The sequence below is a fragment of the Populus euphratica genome, unplaced genomic scaffold (assembly GCF_000495115.2).
Source record: "Populus euphratica unplaced genomic scaffold, PopEup_1.0 scaffold379.1, whole genome shotgun sequence".
NCBI classification, from domain to species: domain Eukaryota; kingdom Viridiplantae; phylum Streptophyta; class Magnoliopsida; order Malpighiales; family Salicaceae; genus Populus; species Populus euphratica.
In genome coordinates, this window is record NW_011500147.1 from 135275 (window position 1) to 147526 (window position 12252).

Sequence of the window (12252 nt, forward strand, 5' to 3'; positions counted from 1 at the left end):
ACAAGTATACTAGGTGCTACCTCTCAGAAATGACAGTAGACAGAACAAGTACAAGCTAAGTCCTTTACTCAAATTGTGTAAGATCCTATCAATATGCTACAGTGTTTATCCTTCTTTATTCAACAACTATGATAATGTATGAACTAAGGAACTCAAGTTTTGATCTGGAACTCCAGTCTATTGGCCTTCTGTAATGTTAACAGCAAGTTTTTAATGTTTCTTCTATTGAATGGTCTATTTATCGACGAATTTGCCTCTCAGTAAATGCAGGCTTCATCGTAGTAGAAGATCAAGTCAATTAACTCATCAGTGGATGCTCAAACTGATCCAAAAGGGAAGCATTTAACATTTTGATATTTTACATAATGATCTAGATTTACATGTAACAGAAAAATATTGCCTCAAACTCGTTACCTATCGCCCTCCAATACAGTAATTGACATGTCATTAGAAAATATCGTTTGGCTCCATTGAAGGGAGTCCATATCGAAACCAAGTGCACGTTTCTTGGGAGCAGGAAGATCCGCAATTTCGCTGTGAAGCATTGAAATGATTGTAGGCACAGCTGGCCTATCTTTTGGAAACTCTTGAACACACAATAGACCTATATGCATGCTTCTAAAAATTTCATCTTGAAAACATGGATCAGATAGTACGTGTTAGGATATTGTCACTTATGTGGCAGCATTTGCAGCACATCCTCTGGAAGAGAATGACTGCCATTGTCAAAGAAAGAGGCTACAATGGTGGGTTATTGATGGCAGCTTGAGATTGTCAAAGACGTTACACCTAAAAAATGGCTACCATTGTTGACAAAAGAGCAGGAGGAGCTGCTATTAAAGCCTATAAATAGAGACAAGCAGAATAGAGAGAAAATGTGATAAGAGAGAAAGAGAGAAGGGCAGCAGCGGCTGTAAGGGCAGCAATGAATAATGGGAGTTGAGTTGAGTGAATGCGATCCTCCTCCTTCATATATTGTAAACTGAATACAGCTGGTAGTTCCTGGAGTTTAACTTTGCCCCCACTGTTCCTTTTGCTCTTCCTCTTCCTTTCTGATTAAGATTCAGAGAGTAAGCATCATTGAAATTGCAAAACTCTAAATACCCAAAACAAACTAATACTGAAAACCTTTTACATCCATGTTTAACCATGCACCTCCATGAAAGAAATGCACAGATTGAAAAGGCAATTGTTCCGAAAATCACTATTATTCTGATAACTATCTTCTTGCTTTTCCTTTTATCTGCAAATAAAATTGCTACATTTATTTGACAAAACAAACTACTCGAGGAGATCGGCTGCATCAACTTCTAACATGAATACTGGTACACAAAACATTAGCAGTAGCACAAAAGAAGAAAATATGAAGCATGACCAAGTTCTGAATATGCTAAGCGAAGGTAAAGATCTGCCCCACCAAAGGAAAACTTCTGTATATCAATTAAGCTTCTGGTCCTAAACATGCAGCCAATACCCTTGTAATATGAATAAGCTATACAGGAACGATTACTTAAGCATTCGTTTCTGCATTCTAGTTCTGAATACAGAGATGACCACTCTGCAAAGTCTGGTACTTTGATCATCTCAAGCTTCAAGAACCCATCTTTTGGGTTCACTTCTCTTATATTTTGTGTTTCTGTGCATTCTAGTGGTGTCCTTTGACCACATGTGGCTTGTTTCTATTAGCTACCCATACTGTAGTCACTGAAGGCATATCATTGTACCATATTCCAACATAACGATTTGTGGAATTAACAGGACTGAAAAATCCCAGTTTGAAAATGTTGCTAGCAGTTACTATAGCTTCAGGATCTTTGATAAACTGAGATGATGTAATGATATCTACCGCAACCCCAAAATCGAAACAGAAAAAGAGCAGGAAGAGAAGAAGAAATGCTACAAATTTGCAGTAGACAAACCCCATATCTTGTCCATCACGTGCCCTTGACAAGAGTGAAATAGTTTAGATCAAGAGCCATTGACTTATCAAATGAACGCCCACCACGGAATTTGTAATTCTTGGAACAAGTATAATTCCAAGTACAAATCAGCCCAAAAACCCAACCTAACTTGAGATGATCAAAGTAACTATTTATTTTTCTATTTATATTCTCTGGTTTAGAGTTTGGTCATCCTAACGAAGAAGTTGCTTGATTCGTATTATTTTTAAATAAGTATCAAATTATTTTTTAAACCAAAAACAAGTTCAAATTTTCAAAATTCGTAGAAAAGATTTTGGTAAAAAAATAAATTGAGTCTATGTGATAATACACGGTTGCAAAGGTTTATTTGTGAGTTTTTATAGGAAAACTCTCTCAGGAAAATAAATAATGTTTGATCGTAAACACAATTGAAGAACAAACTTATTATTTCATTGAAACTTTTGAAAAGAGATTTAATAACAAAGATTTTATGCCAACATCTTGAGTTGTGATTACTAACAAGGTAACACATAAAAAAACTAAATACATAGCAATCATTGATTGAAAATTCTAGAATATTCCAGTCGTTCATCTCCTCAATAAGAGTATTTTTTCAACAGTCAGTTGAGGTCATATATACACTATTCTTGACCTAATATTACAATAGTTTTATCTTCAAGATAGTTGATTTCTAGGAATCAGTATGAAAAAATTAACTATAGAAAGGGTAGGTGTCTTGGCAACCACCTTCAATGTCTTTCCCTTTTCTAGTCAAAATTATTCTTCTTAGTCGGGTCAACAATCTTACCTATCCCAATGACTTGTTCAATTCTCTCTGTTATATCAACTAGGTTAATGAAATATTGTGCAGAGCTTCTAACAATATACTCAAAATACAAGGCTTTAAAAGTGTTGGAAAATAAACTGATCATTTCTTTTTCCAACAAAGAAGGATTAACCTATGCAACTACCTTACGTAACCTTTGGGTACCTCTCTTATAAACTCCTAGTTATTATTCTTCATAGCTTGCAAGCTTTACCTATTAAAGCCCATGTTCATATTGAACTTATATTGCTTAATAAAATCATTAGTTAAATCTTTCTACTTTTTTATCTTGGTATTGTCAAACCACATATACTAAGTAAGAGCAACATCACTCAAAATATCTTGAAAGAAGTGAATCAATATTTTTTTCATCATCAACCACCTCAATGATTTTGTTATACTATGCTTTAAGATAAGTTAGAGGGCATTAAGTTTTTGTATACTTGATAAAGTCTAGCACTCTAAACTTTTTGGGAATGACCATGTTAAGCACCAAACACAACTTAACAACTTTTATGAGATCATATAAGTGAGTTCCCTCAAATGCCTCATCCTTTACTTTAGGACAACCAATTTAGTTATATTATATTCTTTTAGTATCTTATAAGATTCTTTCTTTATAGATTCAATGGTAAACAACATTCTTGTGGGATATACTAGTTGGAAATGCATGGCTTGTTGAAATTTAAATGACATCTCATTTGTCCCTAGATCTTGTGGATTGAAGGAAGTTGTGAGCATAGGTTCGGGCTAAACTATAAATTTTCTTTTCTAGATTCAGATCCCAATATCTGTTCAAGTAGACTAAAATCAACATATGAAATATGGGCTTGCCCTTCACGAGGTGACAAGGGTCATCTAGTGCATCAAGAGATAGGTTACTATCTAGTCTCAAAGGATCCCTCACATGCTTAGTGATCATCCTCGAGAGGTAGATATAATGCTTACAAGTAGTGTGAAGATAAAGGCCTTGAGTAAAATCAGATTGGCATATCAACCACTTCTAAGTAAACAAATCAAATGAGAGTTGGATGGTTTCACGAGTCTTACCTATGCTAAAATTGTTAGGGTATTATTAGTTTCCCACCTATCTTAGATTTTAAGGTGTGTGCTTTTAATATGATGCATGATAATATAAATAAGGATGCATGCTAAAATGGTAAAGGCAATAAAATAAACCAATAAGCACAATAAACAAGATATCAATAATAAGACAAAAAATGAAGTTTTGTTCTAAAAAGTTTCCAATGAAATTGTTATTTTGTCGCACCCGACATCACGATGACTTTTAAAAATTCAAAATTGCAAGAAAACAAATTTATTACATCTTGTTCTTTGATTGTATATGACTTGTTTAAGAAGTCACCACATAGTATTATGATTATTAAAAACCCTAACTAGTTAGCAGAAATTTTATAGTATGAGATTAATTATGCAAAAAAGAAGATATTATTACCCTTTAAATGTCCTACTTGAAGTAAGCTGCATCGCTAGTTATCTTAAATTGCTAAAGGTTTGTTGTGTTTTATCTTTGTTGGCTTGCCTATAATATTCTTGACTTTGATGTCCGTGAATATTTGATTACGGATATCTTCAACTCTAACATTGGTAAATATTACGTAGCAAAAAAACATATGATAATTTTGGCTCTGATGCTAGTAAATAAATCAATAAAATAAATCTAAAACAAAGCATACATATTTTTGTTTATCTTTTTTAAAGATAAAAAAATTGAATACCAAATTTGCATTTCATAGTAAAAATTCATAAATTAAATATATAATGAAATACCTTAAAAAAACATGAAAGACCTACAAATAAATTTAAAAGTGTCCATAAATTTTTTGAAATTTTATGATATTAAAAATAATTTATTTGGTCAATTTTATAATATTAAAAAGAATTCATTTGGTTGAATATCAAAATAAAAAATGACTAAAATAGAGGGTTTGGGTCGGAGCCCAACCCAGCCAGACCCGGTTTTTTTTGTCTTTGGTTTTTTGGGGCAGCTCCAACTCAGCCCGTATGGGCTGGACTGGACGGCCGGGCACTGTAACAAGTAACTATATTACCTTTGCACAGTAACAAATGAGATGATTTTGCAAAGTGGGGAAGAGGAAGAACTTACCTGGTAGCTAGAGGCGAAGGCATGCGGTTGCTGATCGACTAGCGTCTGTTTGCTTTCCCTTCCTCTAGTCTTTTCTTTGTTGTTCTCTTGCTTTCTTTTGGTTTTGTTGCTGGTGTGGTTCGTCTGTCTGTTCTCCTTGATTCCCTATCTCTCTCTGTTTTCTGTTCCTCTGTGTTTTCTGTTTGTTTCTCCCGTGTTTGTTCCTTCGCGTCTGTGTGTGTTTTGTTCTCGGTCTTATGCTCTCCCCAGTTCTCTCTGTCTTCCTCCTCCTCTGGTTTTCCGGTCTAAGTTCTCAGTTTTTTTTACGTCCTCTGTCCCTTGATCTTCTCTTTTGGCGTTTGCATCCTTTTTTCTTTGCCCACCTCTGGTTTGTGGCCTTTCTCTGGCTTTTATAAGGCCAGAGAATGCCATGCGGTCGTGGCTTGGTAACGGCATGCATTGTGGGGGCGAGGGATAGCAGCCGGGAGACTGGCGCCATGACTGAAACGGTTTTGGTGCCTTTACTGCTGAAACGACTCTAGTGCCTTCACTGCTGAAACGATTCCTGAGGAAGAAGGTGATGAATAGTTTTTTGAAACGGCTCCGTTTGTATCCCTGGAAATGGCTAGTTTCAATTTGCCCCCTGAACTTTTGACATATAACAATTAAGCTTCTATTTTTATTAATTAAACTAATTCAAAATTTAATTAAATTCCCAAACTTATAAATTCTTTTAATTTTTAACTAATTAACTCCCACATTTATAATTCAATCTTTATTAGTCCTCAAACTTTTCTTAAATCAATTCTTAAATTATTTTTATTTCTTCTTTTTTTGTTATTTATTATTTTTATATATATTTGTTTTTGAAAAAAATAAAAATTGAATTTTGACATTAATCATTTTTAATTATAGAAAAATCAAATTTCATTTTCTAAGCATTTTTTTTCTCTAACAAATTGGAGACCAAGCCAATACTCAATATGGACACATGTCATGAATATACATGGAAACAAATTAGTGCTAATGCATCTATGATGGAGAGTCTTGATAATAGCTTCGCCTGTCTAGGCGTTGAAACTCTATTTCAACCGCATAAAAAAAATCAATGTTAAACCAATGATGCTTCTGGTAAAACGCGGTTGACTCCAGTCAAATCAAATTAGTAGTGGAGGGACTCATTTAATCAAACTAGCATAATGCAGGGACCAAATGTGTGATCAGCCTCCCTCTTTTCTCATCTGAAGACTTGGCTTGCACTTTAGTCCTCTCTTTTCTACAAAAATGTCCAAACTGTACTCGTGATAGTCATGCCCTCAAACCCGTTCATTACATTTATATTTTCGAAAAATGTCCTCTGAACTTGCAAGTTTTTATAGGCTTTTGAGTATTCAGTTCAAAATTTCCCGCCTCTGAGGATGTTTTTTCATCAAACTTTATAGTATACTAGTGATAGGAGCCACTAGCCCTCCCTCATGCATGCATCACATTAGTGTCAAACAAGATTTTCTCAATTTTGAAATTCTAAATAGGGTTTTGAGTGTCTTAGTTTCTAAATTTCCAACTGATTTGACACGGAAAATGTAGCTTGAAATTTGGGCAAGGGATGTACTGTAGCAAATTGTCAACATTTTTTCTCAACCACCATCAACCACCCTCTCCTTTAACAACCACCATCAACCACTTCTAACCACCATTCAACCACCATCAACCACCCTCAACCAAGTTGCCAAGGCTCTCCTATAAATAGAGATAAAGAGAGAGCAATGTAATAAGTGTAGTGAAATTATGGTGAGAGCAAAAGGGTGAAAGTGTGGTGAGTGCAACTGTGAGAGTGAGAAAATACAGATTTGAGAGAAACACCGAGTGTAAGAGTGAAACACCCGGTTAAGTGGGATTGTACTGGGTGAAGTTGAGTGTTTGTATCATTCCTCCAATAATATACAATCTGCTGCCTCCGTGGACGTACCCGATTTTGGGGAACCACGTAAATCTGTTGTTTGTGTTTTATTTGTGTTTGCTTTTGGTCCAGTATGCGCAACAATTGGTATCAGAGCATTAGGGAAGCTTGAACACTGAAAAAAACACCTTTTTCAGCTCTCTGTTCAAAGTTGCAGAATTTTCAAAGTTCTCAGATCTTGATTTTGACCACCTGTGGAGATTCCTCTCGTTGATACGAGTCCGGCGATATAAAGATCATCAAAATCGGAGTTGAAACGAGCCCTGTAGAGCTCGCCGAAGTTTCGCTGGAAATCTGCCGGAAAAACCAGACAGTGCCGGAAATCTCACCTGAGAAGACAGCCACGTCATCCGACACGTTGGCGCTGAGTCACCATCCACGTCATCAACAGAGGGGCCACATTGCCATGTCATCAGACACATCATCTAACAGTGACAGAATATTCTCTTGACAGAATAAGAATATTCCGTTGACAGTAAGAGAATATTCCGTGACAGAATATTCTTCATCAGAGACAGAATATTCCTTCCCTGAGTTAACTCGGTCAGATTGATTTTTTGGCCAACTCAGTGATTTTTTGACCGGTTTTAGGCCGAGTCAAGTTGGTTCCTAGCATTTTCAACCATTCCGGACGCAACCGTGGTGTCCGTTTTGTGAAACAGCACACCGAAGTTACTGTTTTGGCTCTTTTGAGCATAAAAGTGCATGTTTTAACAATTTCGGGAGCCTATTTGTAATCCAAAGACGTCCTAATGGCTGATATTCCAGAAGAAAAATTAGTGGGAAATGCTAGTATACCTCCACAATATATCCCGGTATCGAGTACCAAATTTGAGGTGGAGAAGTTTGATGGGAAGGGTAATTTTGGCATGTGGAAATGTGAAGTCATGGATATGCTTGTCCAAATGAATTTGGATTTCACTCTAGAAGATAAACCGGAGGATTTGGATGATAAAAGCTGGGAAAGGATAAATCGGTTAGCTTGCAGTTCCATCCGACTTTGTCTTGTAAAGGATCAGAAGTACGCCTTTTCAGAACAAAACTCTGCAAAGGAATTATGGCAAGCACTGGAGGACAAGTTTATGAAGAAGAGTATAGAGAATCGTCTCTACTTGAAGAAAAGGATCTTCCGCTTTCAGCACAAGAAAGGTACTTCTATGAATGAGCATCTGAATGATTTCAATAAAATGATAACTGATTTGAAGAATTTAGATGTGGAAATTGATGATGAAGATAAAGCTCTGCTGTTATTGAATTCACTGCCTGACACATATGAACATCTCGTCACCACTTTACTGTATGGTAAAGAAAAGATTAAATTCATTGATGTGTCCAATGCTTTGGTGAACAATGAGTACCGGAAGAAGGATCAGATTGTTCACAAAGAGTCAACGTCAGAAGCATTGACAGTTAGAGGCAGAACAAACCCTAGAAGATTTCGAGGGCGAGGGAGATCTCGCTCAAAATCCAGAGGAGAATCATCAAACAGACGATATCTTGCAAAGGATGAGTGTGCCTTTTGTCATAAAAAGGGGCACTGGAAGAAAGATTGTCCGATCAAGGGCAATAAGGAAAAAGATGAACCAACTGTGAACGTTGCACGAGATGAGGATGAACGAGACTCTGCATTCATGGTCTCATCACCAGAAAACCATTCTGGTGAATGGATTCTTGATTCTGCATGTTCCTATCACATGTGCCCTAACAAGCACTTATTCTCGAGACTCGAGGAGTTCGATGGAGGAGTTGTGTTGATGGGTAATGATGATGTTTGTGAGATCAAAGGGATTGGGACTATCCATCTGAAGATGCATAATGGGGTAGTCAAGACACTGACAGAGGTACGGTATGTACCTGACCTGAAGAAAAATCTCTTCTCACTTGGAGTCCTAGAATCCAATGGTTATAAGATTATCATGCATGGTGGAGTCCTGAGAGCAATCCGTGGTGCATTAGTTGTCTTAAGAGGCACGAGGAAAGGAAACTTATATTTCCTGGATGGATCTACTGTTACCGGTACAGCAGCTGTTTCCAAAAGCATAGAAGATGATGAAGCAGATAATTCCAGACTTTGGCACATGCGTTTAGGGCATGCTGGTGAAAAGGCTTTGCAAGGATTGGTCAAGCAAGGTCTATTAAAAGGCGCCAAGACTGGGAAGCATGGGTTCTGTGAGCATTGTGTTCTTGGAAAACAGACAAGAGTCAAGTTTGGCACTGCGGTACACAATACAAAAGGGATTCTTGATTATGTTCACACAGACGTATGGGGACCTTCAAAGAATGAATCTCTTGGAGGTAATCGTTGGTTTGTTACTTTTATTGATGATTTCTCAAGACGAGTATGGGTGTACATGATGAAACACAAGGATGAGGTCCTTGATATCTTTCTGAAATGGAAGAAAATGGTGGAGACTCAAACGGGAAGGAGAGTTAAGACTCTTCGGTCAGATAATGGTGGTGAGTACACTTCAGATCCTTTCTTTAAAGTTTGCCAGGATGAAGGGATCAAACGACATTTTTCTGTGCGTAAAACACCACAACAAAATGGAGTAGCAGAACGCATGAATCGCACATTGGTAGAGAAAGTCCGATGTATGCTATCACATTCAGGACTAAGCAAAGTGTTCTGGGGCGAGGCATTAAGCTATGCTCGTCATATTGTTAACCGGTTACCTTCAGCAGCATTAAATGGAAGAACCCCTTTAGAGGTATGGTCAGGCTCTCCTGCAAATGATTATGACTCTATGCGTATATTTGGTTGCTCAGCATATTATCATGTTACTGAGTCCAAGCTAGATCCTAGAGCCAAGAAAGCTATATTTTTGGGCTTTAGTGGAGGAGTAAAAGGTTACAGACTCTGGTGTTCTGAATCAAAGAAAGTGATTTTGAGTAGAGATGTCACTTTTGATGAGTCTGGCATGTTACAACAAGAGAAATCACAGGAGAAGGAAAAACAGTCTGGTGATGCACAACAGGTGGAGTTGGAGACTTCAGTCATTCCTATAAAGACTGTTCAGAAAATCTCTACTGAAGGAGATTCAGATGAAAGTTCAGATGAAGAGGATGCAACAACTTCAGCAACCACACAACAAGAATCCATTGCAACGAGTAAACCGAAAAGAGTTATCAAGAAACCTGCTCGGTATTGTAACATGGTGGCTTATGCACTTCCGGTGATTGATGACGGAATCCCCTGCACCTACAAAGAAGCAGTACAGAGTGTAGAAAGTGCAAAATGGAAAGAGGCAATGGATGAAGAGATGAAATCTCTCCACAAGAATCAGACTTGGGATTTGGTACAACTCCCTAAGGAAAAGAAGACAATTGGTTGCAAGTGGGTATATGCTAAGAAGGAAGGTAATCCAGGAAAAGACAACATCCGTTTCAAAGCAAGATTGGTAGCAAAAGGCTATGCTCAGAAGGAGGGGATAGATTATAATGAGGTATTCTCCCCAGTTGTTAAGCATTCATCAATTCGTATTCTGCTAGCCTTGGTTGCACAGTTTGATTTGGAGTTAGCCCAACTTGATGTGAAAACTGCCTTCCTACATGGAGATTTGGAAGAGGAAATTTACATGTCTCAGCCAGATGGTTTCAAAGTCACTGGGAAAGAGAATTGGGCTTGTAAACTGAAGAAGTCACTGTATGGATTGAAACAATCTCCTCGCCAGTGGTATAAGCGATTTGACAAGTTCATGATAGAACATGGATACACACGGAGTCAGTTTGATCATTGTGTATATTTTCGCAAACTTCTTGATGGTTCTTTCATCTATTTGCTCTTATATGTGGATGATATGTTGATTGCATCAAAGAGCAAAGTGGAGATTGATAGACTGAAAGCTCAACTGAGAACTGAGTTTGAAATGAAGGACCTTGGAGAAGCTAAGAAGATTCTTGGCATGGAGATTCAGAGAGACAGAAGAAAAGGCACAATCTGTTTGACACAGACCCAATACTTGAAGAAAATTCTAAAGAGATTTGGGGTAGATGGTAAGACCAAGCCTGTAAGTACACCTTTAGCTTCTCATTTTAAGCTAAGTGCTTCAATGTCTCCACGCACAGAGGAAGAGCGCAAGCATATGGTTCAAATTCCGTATGCAAATGCAGTTGGTGCATTAATGTATGCAATGGTTTGTACGAGACCAGATATTTCACATGCAGTCAGTATGGTGAGCAGGTATATGCATGATCCGGGAAAGGGTCATTGGCAGGCAGTTAAGTGGATTCTACGGTACATTCATGGCACAACTGATATTGGTTTGAAGTTTGAGAGGGATGATAGACTCAAACAAAATTTAGTTGGTTATGTGGATTCGGACTATGCTGGTGACTTAGACAAGCGTCGTTCCACAACAGGCTATGTGTTTACACTTGCTAAAGGGCCTGTAAGTTGGAGGTCAACTTTACAATCAACAGTAGCTTTGTCAACAACTGAGGCAGAGTACATGGCAGTAACAGAAGCTTTCAAGGAAGCTATATGGTTACATGGGTTGATTGAAGATTTGGGAATTGTTCAAGAGCACGTGAATGTCCATTGTGATAGTCAAAGTGCTATTTGTCTTGCAAAGAATCAGGTTCATCATTCCCGCACCAAGCACATCGATGTTCGATTTCATTTTGTTCGAGAAATTGTGGATGAAGGAGATATTCTGCTACAGAAGATTGGTACCGCAGATAATCCAGCTGACATGCTCACAAAATGTGTCTCAGGGATCAAGTTCCAACATTGTTTGGACTTGGTCAACATCTCTCGGTGTTGAGCACCTTCAGGGTGCAGCGCCATATGACGCATTAGAGGCAGCATTGATTGATCACAAAGATTGGATGGAAAAATCTTGCCAAGGTGGAGATTTGTAGCAAATTGTCAACATTTTTTCTCAACCACCATCAACCACCCTCTCCTTTAACAACCACCATCAACCACTTCCAACCACCATTCAACCACCATCAACCACCCTCAACCAAGTTGCCAAGGCTCTCCTATAAATAGAGATAAAGAGAGAGCAATGTAATAAGTGTAGTGAAATTATGGTGAGAGCAAAAGGGTGAAAGTGTGGTGAGTGCAACTGTGAGAGTGAGAAAATACAGATTTGAGAGAAACACCGAGTGTAAGAGTGAAACACCCGGTTAAGTGGGATTGTACTGGGTGAAGTTGAGTGTTTGTATCATTCCTCCAATAATATACAATCTGCTGCCTCCGTGGACGTACCCGATTTTGGGGAACCACGTAAATCTGTTGTTTGTGTTTTATTTGTATTTGCTTTTGGTCCAGTATGCGCAACATGTACACCCACTAAAAAAATAGTGCCAAAATCATCTTCCAAAGTAGAAATGATAGTTGGTGCATTCCATACAGGTAGCTGTGCCAAAATCGTCTGATTTTGGACTTGAAGTTGATGCCATGATCAAGTCATGAAGAGGATATAGAGAAGAT

At 37.8% G+C, this 12252-nt stretch overlaps 1 long non-coding RNA gene across 1 annotated transcript; it reads right to left on the reverse strand.

The window, feature by feature from the left end:
* Nucleotides 1–58: 58 nt before the first annotated feature.
* Nucleotides 59–1997, reverse strand: LOC105110797 (uncharacterized). Its single transcript, XR_839532.1, has 3 exons — nt 1376–1997; nt 1136–1243; nt 59–1052 (listed from the first exon to the last, which is right to left on the reverse strand). It is a non-coding gene; the product is annotated as an uncharacterized LOC105110797 (long non-coding RNA).
* Between the last annotated feature and the right edge of the window lie 10255 nt (nt 1998–12252).